Raw genomic sequence first — 15373 nt, 5'->3', positions numbered from 1 at the left:
CACACACACAAACACACACACTCACACACACACACACACATACATACATATACACACACACACACACACACACACACACACACACAAACACACACACACACACACACACACACACACACACAAACACGGGTGTCCCCCCCACTTTACAAAGGTAGAGCGTTCCTATGAAACCTTACTTAAGCCGAAATGGTGTAAGGCAAAGAACCATTAATTTCTATGGGAAAAATTTACTTAAAAGCGAAAATCCTCTTTGTAATGCATAAACAGTTTACTAATGTACCGGTAGGTCTTTTGTAAAAGCGAAGTGGTGTAAAGTGAACATTTGTAAAGCAGGGGACACCTGTATTTATTTATTTATGTGTGTGTGTGTGTGTGTGTGTGTGTGTGTGTTTATTTTATTTATTTACTTATTGATTATTAGGTGAGGTCTTTCATTGATTATATTACGTTTCTTGGATTTATTGAGTACATCTGCAAGAAAATAAATCTCACGGTGCTATATGGTGACACAAATAAACTTTGATAATAAATTTACTTTGAACTTACCAGTGTTGCGTCAGTCCGACAAAAGCCGCCGCAAGATATCTTGCCAAAGCAACATTTGTGGTACAAAGCGAAACAAGAAGCAATGATTCAAGAAGTGAGTCTAAATGCACTAAAAGTCAAGTTGAGGTCTGATAGTTTCACAAAAGCTAGAAACTGAGGTAATGTTAACTTAACAACTAATATTTCAGCAACTATTTGTGAAGCCTGCATCCCACAAATATTACAGTAACTTTGGTTTAAAATTACTTAAAACAAACAGATTTCTGAACGGACAATGAACTCATGAACTCACTGATCTTGCTCTCTTTTTGCAAAAGTTACTTATTTTGAGGAGCCTCAGAGGCCACTTTAAGATGCCGGTACACTTGCTCATTAATGCCAATAATCAGTCAATCACGACTCAATGCATGAAAGCATGCAGAGTGGTCAAGGGGTTCAGTTCTTGCTCAGACTGAACGTCAGAATGGGGAAGAAATGTGATCTAAACGACTTTGACCATGGAACGATTGCTGGTGCCAGAAGTGGGGTGGCTCGTACATCTCAAAAACTGCTGACCTCCTGCGATTTTCACACATAACAGTCCCTAGAGTTTACAGAGAATGATGCGAGAAGCAAAAAAAAATCCAGTGAGTGGCAGTTCTGTGGGTGAAAATGCCTCGTTAATGAGAGAGGTTGGAGGAGAACGGCCAGACTGGTTCAAGCTGAACAGTAACTCAAATAACCGCACGTTACAATGGTAGTGTGGACACACAGCAAACCTTGGAATGGATGGCCCACAGCATCAGAGGTCCACAAACATACACTTGTTGACCACCGTATTAGGTACCTTCTGTATCTAATGAGGTGGCCACTGTGTGTAAATTTCTTGTTGAAATTTATGGCATATTTTATTTACTGCATTGTACTGCTGCTGACGAACAACAAATTTTGTGACATATGTCAGTGTTGATAAACCAGATTCTGACCAACCATTGCAAATTCCCTAGTTCTCCATACTCAGCATAACTAATGTAATATGAACTCAGTCTTCTGGTTTTTACATTCTGTGACTTCGCCCATTCTTTCTCATTGTTTTATTTGTGTAGAGGGAGGGTCAATGTTCTTGCTGTGTTTCATGCAGGGAGAGGGAAGTTTGAGGTTGCTTTTCATGTTGGGTTTTGTATGGGGGGGCTCTGGGAGTTGATCGTATTGGCATTCTTTTTTATTGTATGGGGGGGGGGGGTTGATGGTTTTCTTTGTTTCGTGACCAGCTGGAGAAGACGAATCTCAAAGTTATGAATTGTATGTGTGCTTTGCTAATAAAAACAGCCATTTTTAGCATTAGGAAATCACATTACATGCTTGTGAAACACCTGTTTTAACAGTGTATGTCGCAAGCAGATAACCAAGCCAGTTAAATTTGTTTTTATTTCATTTTTCCTGCATCTGTGGATTTTACTTCTGCTTTTCAATGACAGTTCAAAGAAGGACATGTTACTTTTTAAAATGATTAGATGACTGCAATAGTTATCAACTTAGCAATTTGGCGCACAAAAGCTGTGATGACGAAACGTGGACAATGGAGAGTCTGTACTGACGGCATTATTCCATTTCAAAGCAAGAGAAGATCTTCCATTTGTCATTCTTCACGTGAGAATCTACACAAGATTCTTTGTGAAAGACAGCAGCTGGCATGCAGTTGGCATAGAACGACAGGTATGAGTGGAACTGGATCCAACTTTGAGGCAGCAGGTTCAGGAAAGAAGTGAAGTAGTGAAACTGACAAAAATATTTATTATGAAGTAAATGAAACATCTGAATTTGGCTTGACCTTGACATTATTTCAAATATTCAACCAGAGCTCTTCTCTCAGTGGAATGCTGGATTTACTCATCTAGTGGTACAGAGCAGAACAAACCCTTCCGGCCATTCAAACTGCACTGCCCAGCCACCCACAGCCTAATCACGGGACAACTTGCATTCAATAACTAACCTGCTAACCGGTACATCTTTTAAATGTGCCAGGAAACCAGAGCACCTGGAGGAAACACACGCACACATGGGAACAAACTTGCTTACAGAGGACGCCAGAATTGAACCCTTGACGCTCTGAGCTGTGATAACGTCGCTCTAACCGCTACACTACCGCGCCGCCCACCCACGCCTCCAATCAGAGACCAGAATTGGCAAAATGAAATTAACACGGGTGGTTTCGGTTGCCATTTCAAAAAGCTTAGTGACATTTATCTCTTTCCTTCACTGATTGTTCACTTCATTGCCTTCTCCCCAAATCTCTGGGTCTCATTGGCATTAAGAAATATTTCCACTTACTTCTTAAATATGTTGAATAACTGGCCTCTATTGCCTTTTATGGTAGGGAATTCCATCGGTTAGCCTCTGGGTGAAAAAAAATTCTCTTAATCTAAGCTATAAAATGCATACCTTGCAACCTAGGACTGTTATCTCTGTTTCCAGTCTGTTTTCAGACTAAATTTCTACATTCCTCAGTTTTAAATGATTGACCCCTTATCTTGAAACTATGTTCTCTTGGTCAAGACTCCCATGAGTGAAAACATTTTGGCATCTGGCGTGATGGTTAGCACAACACTTTACAGCACAGACATCTCAGATTCAATTCCTGCCCCTGCCTGTAAGGAGTTTGTACATTCTCTCCAAGACCACGTGGGTTTCCCTTGGGTGCTCTGATTTTGTCCCACAGTCCAAAGGCATGCTGGTTGGAGAGAATTGGTCCTTTACCTCTTGGTGAAGCACTGTGATGTTGTCTTCATTATGACACGACATAATGTACATCATTTTGGCTCTCTCAACAGACATCCAAAATCCATCTGCTCCTCCCTCCCTATTAACTTTTCAACACTCAGAAAGCAGATTCAGGATCCTTAGTAACTTTCTGCTACTGAGCTGGAAACAATGCGTCCTAACACACCCACAGACAGGACAAACCACCTGCATACCATGGCATGCAGCCAAGTTTGAAGTTAGAATATTTTTTAAAAATCTATCCAGTCATATCCTCTTTGAAGTTTGGATATTGGAATAATATCACCCTTCATTCTTTCTAAACTTTAAAGAATGCGGTTTAGCATTGAGTCTGCTTCTAGTTTGAATTATGTTTCTAAAAGATTTCTGAGCTCCATTAAATAAAGGCCCAGTTGACTCTCTCTCACTCTCTTCACTCTCATATGAAACTCCAGCCTACTCGGGAAACAGCCTACTAAACTTTTGATGCACTTGCTGTCTTCAGATAAGGAAACCAAACCCCTATAAAAACTCAAGATAGGACCTCACCGAGGTTTGTTTATTAGTCAGTTCTCTGCCTACTCTCCCCCCAATCCCATGTGCCCTAATTTTGCATGTTAGCTGCATGTTAATTTTGTATTTTGCATGTCCTGTATCTTATGGTGTGTTGTTAACTTTACACCGACACCTTCCTGAATCTCCTCATCTACTATGCTAGTTACAGAGTCAAAAAACTCTAGTGACTTTCTCAAGCATGTTATCCTTCCCATGAAGCCCTGTTGACTTTATCCATTTCAATTAGTCTTCCTCATGTCCTCTGCCCTTGTACTTCTATAATACACTCAAGCATTTTCTCTCTCCCTCCTTTTATAAATGACTCCAGTGCTTCACACTGTAATGACTGTTGGAAAATGAATACCATTCCATTCACTATTGTAAGGCCCCTTTAAAGTATTCAGTGATGGAGCTGATCAGACCTTAGAGCCGGGATTCCCAATCTTTTTAATGCCATGGAGCCTCACTATTAACCGAGGGGTACGTGGACCCCAGGTTGTGATTCCCTACCTTAAACCGTCCTATCTATCTCCCTACAACCAGTTTCCCTTCAATGCTAGTTTCATTCAGCTCTCTTCTATCACTAAATCCCAGGCCACCTAATGTTTCTAGGAAGTTATTTGTGAAGACAGATAGAAAATTCTGTTCATTTGTCATCCATTAACCTGCATTTGTCTTTAGGTACGTCTTCTCACATCAAATAAGCTCAACTCACTGTTCTGTGGCATTTGCCCCACCCTTCGCTGCATGGAGCCTGAGGATGCGGGTCTGCTCGGGCTGCTCAACGTTTTGCGCCCCTGTGTGACGAACTGAGGCCGAGGCTGCGGACTCACTCGCATTATGAGTGCTGTTTGCCTGCTTTTATTCATTGCACAATTTGTTTTTTTCTCTCTGTCTGCACATTGGGGGTTTGTGGGCTTTGTTTTAATGGGCTGTTTTAGGTTTCTTTGTTTTGTGGCTGCCTGTAAGGAGACAAATCGCACAGTTGTATAATGTATATACATAGTTTGATAATAAATGTACTTTGAACTTTTAATATCTTGCCCCACTATTGTATTAAGTGCCGTTTTATCCAGCAGTGCTGCCCTATCACCTTTTACACTTCTACTTGTCTCTCCTCGTTATTGGATGCCGCTGGATGTTCAGATCCTTGGTCTCCTGGCTGCTTTGCCTCAGTAACATTGATTATATCAAACACATTTGCAACTATCTGCATGATAAATTCATTTATCATACTGTGGTTCCTTCGGGTTGTTATAGCCGGGGGGGTGGCAAAGGAGATAAGCTCCCACTGCCTATTAAATGCTCCCAATGCCATGCGCCTCAAATAGCCTCCGGCAACCAAGTCCAGCTCCTGGCCTTCACGTGTGGCTTAGCTACTAAGCCAGGTGGAACTGCTTCTACTGACAGGAAAAGGGGCAAAGGTGGGTTACTGGTGCCTTAGAGCCAGTCGCTTTGGGCAGATGGGGCTCATCGGCCGTGGCTGGAAGCTCATCTAAGAGAAGGAAAACTCTGATCTCAAACCTCCGCTGCCTTGTGGCTACACCCACTCATGGGGAAGACTTCTGAAGTAAACCCTGAGGGGAAAATCTGAAGCTGGTATACCTAAGGCAGTCCAACATTGAGTTCAATGCTAATGGGCAACTCCTGTGACACTGCTGGTGCCAAACTGTATTGGTCTCTGCCGTTCCTTTGGGTTTATCAGATACACGGAGAGGGGGGAGCCTGCCACATGGGCAACAGCTTGCTCTGCTTACCATACTACCCAGGCTTGCATATCTAGACAGCTGGGACACAATATCCATGGTCAACTCTGATTAAGAGAGGCCGCACTCATTAGGGTAATCCTCCACACATAAAGATATTAATCCCTTAAGCATTATGTTGCTTTGTTTCCGTCCTTGATCTCTCTTGGATTTTGCTCTTTGTAACCTTGTTTCTATCGTAAATTCTCCTCCTTCACTGTAGAGATTCCCATCCTCCTGCCATCTTCAAATGTTCAAAGTAAAATTTAGTAACAGAGTACATACAACCCTGAGATCTTTTATCCTGCAGGCACACTTAGCAAATCTATAGAACAGTAACTGTAAACAGGATCAATGAGCAACAAACTATGCAAATGCAAATACAAATAAATAGCAATAAATAACAAGATAAAGAGCCCTTAAAGTGAGACCATCGGTTGTGGGAACACCAGAAACAGAATGAGTGTAATTATCCCCTTGTGTTCAAGAGCCTGATGATTGAGGGGTAGTAACTATTCTTGAACCCGGTGGTGGAAGGGAGTGAAGGACACGACAAATAAGTATTAAACTTCCACATCCTCCATCTTTTGCTTCAGTTTTGGAGGAAGAAAGAGACGACATTTCAGACCGAGCCCAATCATGACTTTTTTTTAATTGCCATTTGCGCGATTTGTTTTTTTCTGCGCGTTGGGTTCCGTGGTTTTCTTTGTTTCGTGGCTGACTGCGGGGAAGACAAATCCCAGGGCTGTATACTGTATACATACTTTGGGAACGGATGTACTTCGAATCATCGAATTTTATATTGTTGGTGAAGGGTCACCGCCTGAAACATCGACTATTTATTCATTTCCATAGATGCTGACTGACCTGACCTGCTGATTTCCTCCACCAATTTGTGTGTGTTGCTCAGGATTTCAGACATCTGCAGAATCTCTTGTGTGTTCACTTTTGGAGTTGCTTCTGTAAAATCTTGAACTCATTCACAAAATACACAACTAGCACTGGAGCCACACATGTAGTTGAGCGAAACAGGCATAATGATGCTGCTGATCAATGGATAATTTGGTAGCTGGAATGAAAGAGATCATTATCTCAAATGTCTCAAACCAGGGTCAGAACAGCTGCCAGGTATGCTGACCAGTGTAAAGTGCTTTGACAGTTCTTCAGTAGATGCATGGAGAAAAGTTACTTGTTGAATGAGTCAGTGGAAAGTCAGAAAATAAAATCTCAGCTAGTCACATGATATTTATTTTGATAGAATCAAGCAAAGTTTTCACATTTTCTCTTGGTTCCAACAAGATTGCTCCACCATATATACAGTACGGAGCAAACGCCTCAGGCATATACACCCCGTGGATAAGGAGGGCCGACTGTATATAGGTAGCTATGGTGCCTGAGCCTTCTGTCTGCACAGCACTGTATTCGTCAATGTGGACTAGAGAATGAGTTTGTAAATCTGATGGGAGCAAAGGATGTTGGAAACAGCAAGCGTGGTGTGCCATGGCAGAGCTATGTGACAGGTGGCGGAGAAGGAGTGCCGGGCAGGCAGGTGACACAGGTGCAGACACACCCAGCCCTGAGACACCAGGCAAGGTCATTTGATTCCAAATAGTTGGTTTATTGATCATTACAGAATGTCTCTCTGGTGCTTCTCACTCCAATCCCCTTTTCCCCAACTGTGATTTTCCTCTCCCTGCTCCCTTCCCACTCTCAGTCCACAATAGAGATCCATATCAGAATCAGGTTTATCATCACTCACATATGCCATGAAAATTGTGTATTTTTGCAGCAGCAGTACAGTGCAATATGTAAAATTACCACAGTACTGTGCAAAAGTCTTGGGCACCCTAGCTATATATATGTGCCTAAGAATTTTCCACAGTGCTGTATGTACCCCTTCCCACCCAATCAAAATTTACAAGGGAATTGCGCACTGTATGACTCCCTACTTTGCTCTTCTGCTGGCACCAAACATTACTAATGTTATGACTATTTGTAGCTGGTTTATTGTTGTCAGATGTACCAAGATACTGTGAAAACCTTTGCTTTGCAAACCACTCAGACAGATTGTTCCAAACAGTACATTGAGGTAGTACAAATGGAAACGCAATGACAGAACGCAGATAAAGTGCAGTGCAGGTGGAAAAATACGTTGAAATACGTTGAAAGAGGCATGGCATGGTAGTTTGAGAGATCAAAAGTTCATCAAGATGCAGGCAAGTGTGAGGAGCTGCACTTTGGTAGAACTAACCAGGGTAGATCTTGTACAGTAACAATAGGGCACTGAAGACATTTGGGAACACAGGTCCATAATTCATTGAAAGTGGCACCTCAGGCAGGTAGAGTCATAAAGAAAGCTTTTGGCACATTGGCCTTCATAAATCAAAGTACTGAATACAGGAAATGGGATGTTATGTTAAAATTGTGTAAGACTTTGGTGAGGCCTAATTTGGAGTATTGTGTGCAGTTTTGGTCACCTAAAGTTTGAATAGAGAAGTTTGGATAGGTACGTGGTTGGCAGGGGTATGGGGGTATGGCCCCGGTGCAGGTCGATGGGAGTAGGGATTTTAAATGGTCTTGCATGGACTAGATGGACCAAAGGGCCTGCTTCTGTGCTGTACTTTTCCATGAGTCCATTCAAGTCCATCAAAAGGTCCATTATATCTTCTGCCTGATAAAAGGGATGAGAAGAAAGAACAGTTGGGTGGGAGGGGTCCTTAATTATATCAGCTGCTCTCCAGAGGTAGTGTCAACTGTAGTTGGAGTCCATGGAAAGGAGACTGTTTTTTGTGATTGCAATCACAGCATTCCAAACAGACTTTCCGGTTCAAGTGATTCACTTGAAATTCTAATACAGCATACTGCATTTATCTGGTCTCCTCTAGAGCGGAGAAACCACATGCAGATTGGGTGACCACTTTGTAGGTCACCATGCATATATATATACTTCAGTAGGAATCTAAGCGCCTGGTTACCTGCCACTTCAATTCCTCCTACCACTCCCATTCCTCTCTCTCTCCATTGCCTCCTGCTACAGGAAGGCCCTCGGCAAGCTTGAAGACCGTCACCTCAAAGCACTTCTGGGAATGTTCAAAGTGAATTTCATTATCAAAGTAAATGTGTATCACCCTATACAACCTTAAGATTCATTTTCTTGTGGGCATACTCAATAAATCTATAGAATAATAACCATAACAGAATCAATGAAAGATCACTCAACTTGAGCATTCGACCAGAGTGCAGAAGACAACAAATGGTGCAAATTCAAAAATAAGAAATAATAAATAAATAGATAGATAGATAGATAAATAAATAAATAAATAAATAAGCAGCCTTCTGGACTAAAGTCTGAATTCTCTGACTTTTTCTTTCTGTCTGCTTAAAAACTGGCCATGCCTGCTATTCATACGTATTTGATACAGAGCCATTTTACTTAAATGGAAGGGTCCTAATCCACCCACTGCTTTTCATTGGCTTTCCTCCATCGTGTCCTGTCTAAGTTTAAAGAAAATAAGAAGTTGGACATCTGATACATCTTTTAAATTTGAAGAAATCTGGTGAACTTTTATTCAATATTTTCATATGATTTATTGATTTTTGTAACAACTCTCTTCCAGTTATTTTTCCGAAGTTTTGGATTTGATCAGAAAGTCTTTCTTTTCTTGGTTTTACTCAAAGGATAGACTGCCCAGTCCTTTTTCCTCCCCCTTTTGTTTTTGTTTGTATAGAATAGTGGAGGTTTTTTACATAAAAATTTCATAAAGTCTTTTTTCTCTTCATGAATTGATTATCTTTTTTCCTTATTATACATTCTATATCAGATTAATACTATGCTTGATTTTGATAATGTTTATTTCACCTTCTTTATGTATTGTTATATTTGAGATAATTCTCCTCAGGCTTGTATATATGCTCTTTTTAAATCAATAAAAAGATTAAAAGAAGATGTAGAACCTAGAACATTGAATTGTTCAGGTCCTTTGGCCAACCTAATCCAACACTTCTGTTCCACATAACCCTCCATTTTTCTTTCATCCATGATTCATCCAGTTTCAGGATCTGCACATCACGAGAAAGGTGGCATTTAATGCCCATCCTTAATCGCCCTCGGAAAGGGGATGATGTGCTACCTTCTGAAAGTGCAGCAGTCCTCTTAGTGTGTTCCCACAGTGGGGATGGGTAGGGAGTTCCAAGATTTAAACCCAGTGATACTGATGATATACTTCCAATTCAGCATGATGTTTGGCTTATGGAATTATCAAATATTACAGCATAATATTGGCTTGGTATTTCTCTATGACTCCTTTAGTACAGCCTAATCCATTGGGAATGACCTACACCCTGTTCCTGGGAACAAAGCCAGACTAACTTCCAGTTGTCCAATTAACCCACTCGGCTTGGTTTCATCCTTTCATAGATATTTCCTTTGGTCTATCCATTCCTTTTGTCACCTTTTCTGGAACTTGCTTTCTCTTTCTTTCCTTCCTTCTTTCTTTCTTTATTAGTTTGTTTATTTGTTTATAGGTTGATTGATCGAGATACCTCGCAGAATAGCCTCTCCGGCCCTTCAAGCTGTGTCACCCAGTCATCTCCAATTTAACCCGAGCTCAGTCACGGGACAATTTACAATGACCAATTAACTGGTCGGTCTTTGGACCGTGGGAGGAAACTGGAGCACCCTAAGGAAACCCGCACAGTCACAGGGAGAACGTACAAACTCCTTACAGGCAGTGGTACCTTTCTCACTCCTCTTTCCCACTGTGAAGGAGAAAAGTCTGACAAACAGTCTTAAAACTGCACCACTTTCCACAGATTCCGTATGACCTGCTAAGTGTTTCCTTCATTTTCCGTTTTTATTTTCAGATTTCTGGCTTCTGCGGCATTTTCTTTAATTTTCAAAGAAAGCTTTCGGTTGTTTCCCCATGTGGCAGTTATAAAGAAGATAATTATTGGAAATCCATACCATGAAAACAGTCTGTTTGGCTCAAGCAATGTGTCTGGCATTGATCTTGTATGACAGCGTTGTAGCTCCTGAATTGATCTCCCAGCTTCTAACTTCATCTTGCCTTCGCCACCCACCTGCCCTCCCCCTCATCTGGCTCCACCTATCATCTTCTGGCTGGCACGCCTTCCATTCCCCCTACTTTAAATTGTAAGAAAGACTAAAATATATGTGGGGGTGGGGTGTTTCTTATTCTCACAAAAGTAATTAGGAGGACAACGAGAACAAGAAAACATAGGCCACCTTTTTCCTTAGTTTGCGACAGAGCATGGAGTAGGCCCTTCCAGGCCTTCAAGCCAAACTGCCCCAGCAAACCCACAACTCTGATTTAACCCTAACCTAATCACAGAACAATTTGAAATTCACCTATCCGGTACCCCTTTGGACTGTGGGAGGAAACTGGAGCACCCTGGGAAAAACCCACTCATTCTACGGGGAGGGTACACAGAGACTCTCTACAGAACAGTGCCAGATTTGAACTCTGAACTCTGCAACGTCCCGAGCTGTACTAGCGTCATGCTACCGCTACACTGAACTATGTTGAACTATGGGACTCCAGACTTTGGATCAGAATGATAGTTGCTTGTGGTAATTGTTTGCGTGCTGCTTTTTTCCCTCTGCACATTGGGTATTTGACAGTCTTTATTTATATATGGGTTCTTCTGGGTTTCCTTGTTTCGTTCTGCCTGAAAGGACACAAACCTCAAGCTTGAACAATGTATGTATACTTTGCTAATAAAGGTTCTTCGAACTTTGAACTTGCTTCACCTTTCCTCATTCCCACTCATCCACCCGCCTTCCCCTTCATCTGGCTTTACCTGTTTCCTGCCAGCGTGCACACCTTCCCTTTGTGGTGAACTACATATACCTGTCTGGACACGCCCTCTGCTGACTGCTCCTGTGGCTCCTCCCACAGACCCCCGGTATAAAGGCGATTGAGGCCTGAGCCCGGCCCTCAGTCTGCAGGATGTAGTATGGTGGTCAACTACTGCTTGTTCTTTCTTCCAGTCAATAAAAGCCAATATCTCGCCTCGTGTCTCGGAGAGTTATTGATGGTGCATCACCCTTCTCCCAATCTCTTCTTCTGGCTTCTTCCCCCTTCCTTTCCAGTCCTGATGAAGGGCCTCCACCTGAAACGTTGACTCTTTATTCCTCTCCATAGATGCTGCCCAACCTTTTGGGTCTCTCCAGCAGTTTGTGTGTATTTTCCTTAATCTCACTTGCCTTCATCCATCTCAGTTACTCCTTTGTCCATCACCTCTTCCTCTATTCCTCACTCTGATCTTTTACTTCTCCTCACCTGACTATTACTTCACCCCTGGGCCCCATCCTCCTCCCCTTTCTCCTATGGTCCACTCTTCACTCCAATCAGATTCCTTCCTCTACAGCCCTTTACCTTTCCCACTCACCCAGCTTCACCTATCACTTTCCAGCTAGCCTCTTTTCCCCTCCCCCTTCCCATCCTTTTTATTCTGGCATCTTCCCCCTTCCTTCTCGTCCTGACGAAGGTATTGGCCTGAAATGCCGACTATTTACTCTTTTCCATAGATGTTGCCTGGCCTGCTGAGTTCCTCCATCATTTTGTGCATGTTGCTCTAGATTTCCAACATCTGCAAACTTTCCCATGTCCGCCAGAGTGACTTTGCCTCTCGATCACTGAATGCTCTGCTACATTGCAAATAAATCCTTACATCTCTCAATATATAAAGGCCCCTTCTGCTCACTGTATTAAATCTCCAGTTAATCCTCCATCAATGTCTTCTTGTCCTTGTCAGCATACGGTAGCTTGTTGTGATAGATTCCATGTAAAAAGCTGCAGCTGACAACTACAAACACAGAGCTTCCAAACCCAGTTTTCCACACAGAATACACTGCACATCACCATCTGTTCAGACCCAACACAGAGGATGTGTCTGCACAACTTTGTGTTTGTTTTATTTTGAGTAGCTTCTTTATCATCAAAAGGTCTAAAATTGTGTTTTGAAAGTTGTGAACTTAACAGTTATCTGGGCCTCCTCGACAAAAATATATTTGTGTGACTTTGCCAAGTTTCCACAGATACAGCTCAAGGCTTGTTTCCTTACTTTTTGTTTGAGGGACATAACTGACTTGGAGAGTTTTGCTTTAAGTATTAGAAAATCGGCAGCGTTTTTCAGTGGGTAAAGAAACTTCTGAGTTTCTGAAACTTTCTTATCAGAAGATGGCAAACTTTGATGAGGCTGATTTTCTATGCTCACATACACCCAGCTTCTGTAAACTCTCTCAACCCCCTCCTCCCTCTTTATCACCATTCTCTCGCAATCTCTCTTGCTTTCACGCCCCCTCACCTCATACTCTCTCTCACTTTCACACCTTCTCTCACCCTCAGAACCTTTGATGATGTAACCCGACAGAACTTCTCCTGCTTCTGGTCACTTATCTTTTTTTTCATCTTTTCCACACAAGTCTTCTGGTGTCCGAAGTCTTTTAGCTTTCCGGCACCTGCGGTTGGGGCTATTTTATGACGAAAAGTCGGACTGATCTAGATTGCATCTGCCGGATTTCGGAAGAGACAGAGGTGGCTCGTCGATGCTTATAGATCCCGACAGTGTAGATGTGGAGAGGGTGCTTCTTCCTGCGATAGAATCTAGTCCTAGGGACTCTTTAAATGTAAGAGATTGGACTTTTCAGATGGAAATGAAATGCTTTCTTTCTCTCTCTCAGCCTTTGAACTTATTCCCCAAAGGTTGGTAGAAGGATAGTCTTTGAACGTTCTTATGAGAGAAGTGGACATACTGAACAGTTAAGGGGTTGGAGAATTACTGGGGGTGGACAGGAACGGGTAGAGTACAATCAGGTCAACCACCATCTTATTAAATTCAGAGCAGACGAGGGACTGAGTGGCCTATTTCTGCTTCTAATTTGTTCCATTTTCCAGAAACAAAGGAAAGTACTTGAATTGGTCACCCTCTCTGTCTCTCAAAATTCAACAGGCAGCAAGCTCCTTAATTTGGATGTGATGACCGTCTTTCCTGATCCTTTTGTACTGTGTATTGACATCTTGCTTACAGTTCCACATGCCATGCCACATGACAGTAAATGGACCTTTGTGGTCAGATACAGGAATGCCCCTCCAGCACAGAGGAACCTGAGCACATGAAATGTGCTTTCTGGGATAGACTCGCGGCAAAGCACATTCCCTCCTGCAAGGTCAGTCACACAAAGAGATTGCTGTCATCCAGCTGCAAATGAAATCAAGCCGAGGCCAGCACCATCAAAATGTTCGGATACAGCCCAAGCATGGAGAGAGAGAGAGAGAGAGAGATGTCATCAGTTCACTGACTGTTATCAGAACTGTTGCAGAACTTAAAGGAAAAGGAAAACAATAAACAATAGGTCAACCAGGCCAATGACTAAAACTCTCAAACTATAAGTTAAGGCCAACTCTGTGACTGGAAACAATGACTAATACTAAATGAACATTGCTCCAGTGTCAATCGAAATGGTAGTCCTCTTTCTCAAACGAGGACGAGAATAAGCAGGGAGTGTAAATGTTGCTGTGTTTTTGGTCAAGTCTCAACTAGAACGAAAGAAGGGAGTTAAATACCACCATAATAAGACAGTAATTAGCCAGAACGTGTGTTCTCACAGCACAATTGCCGAATATATTGCGCAGCCTGTCTGCAGGGTCGCATAGACCCTGCAGCCGAGTCTGTGGTTGTGACAAGTACATTGAAGATCTCAGTGTAGCTCCACTGTATTAACATTTTTCTTCCTGCAACCTGCACATTAAATGCATCCTGCATTTTGTGAAAAATCAAATAGAGGTAAGGACATTTACTGCAAATGGCGGGGCACTAAGGAATGCTGATGAATTACTCAAGTCATAGTTCTTAAAGATTTTGAAAGATCTAGAGGTAGGCTTTATTTGCCACGTGTACATCGAAACATTGAAGCGTACAGCGAAATGTGTTGCTTTGCCTCAATGACCATCACAGTCTGAGGATGTGCTGGGGGCAGCCCACAAGTGTCACCACGCTTCCGGCGCCAACAAAGCACATGCCCAGAACTCAGTACCCCTAACCTTACCCATGCGTCTTTGGAACAATCTGCCTATTCTGCATTCTGTCAAAGACATCGGCTAGTCTTGGCCTGTGTTGAATCCTGATGCATTTGCGATCCAAAGGTTCTTCAGAAGTCAAGAATGAGGCATCACGCTTGTTGCTCTCGATTATTTTACTGCTAGAAGAGCAAAGAAGATGGAAGAGGAAGTCTGGCAGAAGACCAAGGAAAGAGCAAGATATAAAAGTAATGTGGTCACTTCATACCAGACACCTAATTACAGAAACTCTATTAATAACAACCAACCAATGAGAGTCAGATTCAAGTAGTATGATACCTGCCATTGAAAAAAGAAGTTTCCAGAAAAATACAGAGGCAACTGGAAAGCTCACACTTTATTAGGTACCCCTGTACACCTGCTTCTTAATGCAAATATCAAATCAGCCAATCATGTGGCAGCAACTCAATGCATAAAAGCATGTAGACATGGTCAAGAGGTTCAGTTTTTCAGAGCAAATATCAGAATGAGGAAGAAATGTGATCTAAGCGACTTTAACCGTGGAATGACTGTTGGTGCCAGATGGGGTGGTTAGAGTATCATCTGGAAATTTCATGCACAACAGTCTCTAGAGTTTACAGAGATTGGTGCGGGGGGTGGGAGGAATCCAGTGAGTGGCAGTTCTGTGGCCAAAAATGCTTTGATAATGAGAGAGGTCAGTGCACAAGGGACAATAACTCAAATTAC

General features: G+C 42.3%; 1 protein-coding gene across 1 annotated transcript in view; it reads right to left on the bottom strand.

Moving 5' to 3' along the window:
• LOC132391423 (hexokinase-2-like) overlaps positions 1–15373 on the bottom strand; it is a 99383-nt gene that overhangs the window by 50090 nt on the left and 33920 nt on the right. The window lies entirely within an intron of this gene.

This window comes from Hypanus sabinus, chromosome 1 (assembly GCF_030144855.1).
Source record: "Hypanus sabinus isolate sHypSab1 chromosome 1, sHypSab1.hap1, whole genome shotgun sequence".
Classification (NCBI taxonomy): Eukaryota; Metazoa; Chordata; class Chondrichthyes; order Myliobatiformes; family Dasyatidae; genus Hypanus; species Hypanus sabinus.
Note: the sequence above shows the minus strand (reverse complement) of the source record. Positions and strands in the feature narration are given on the sequence as shown.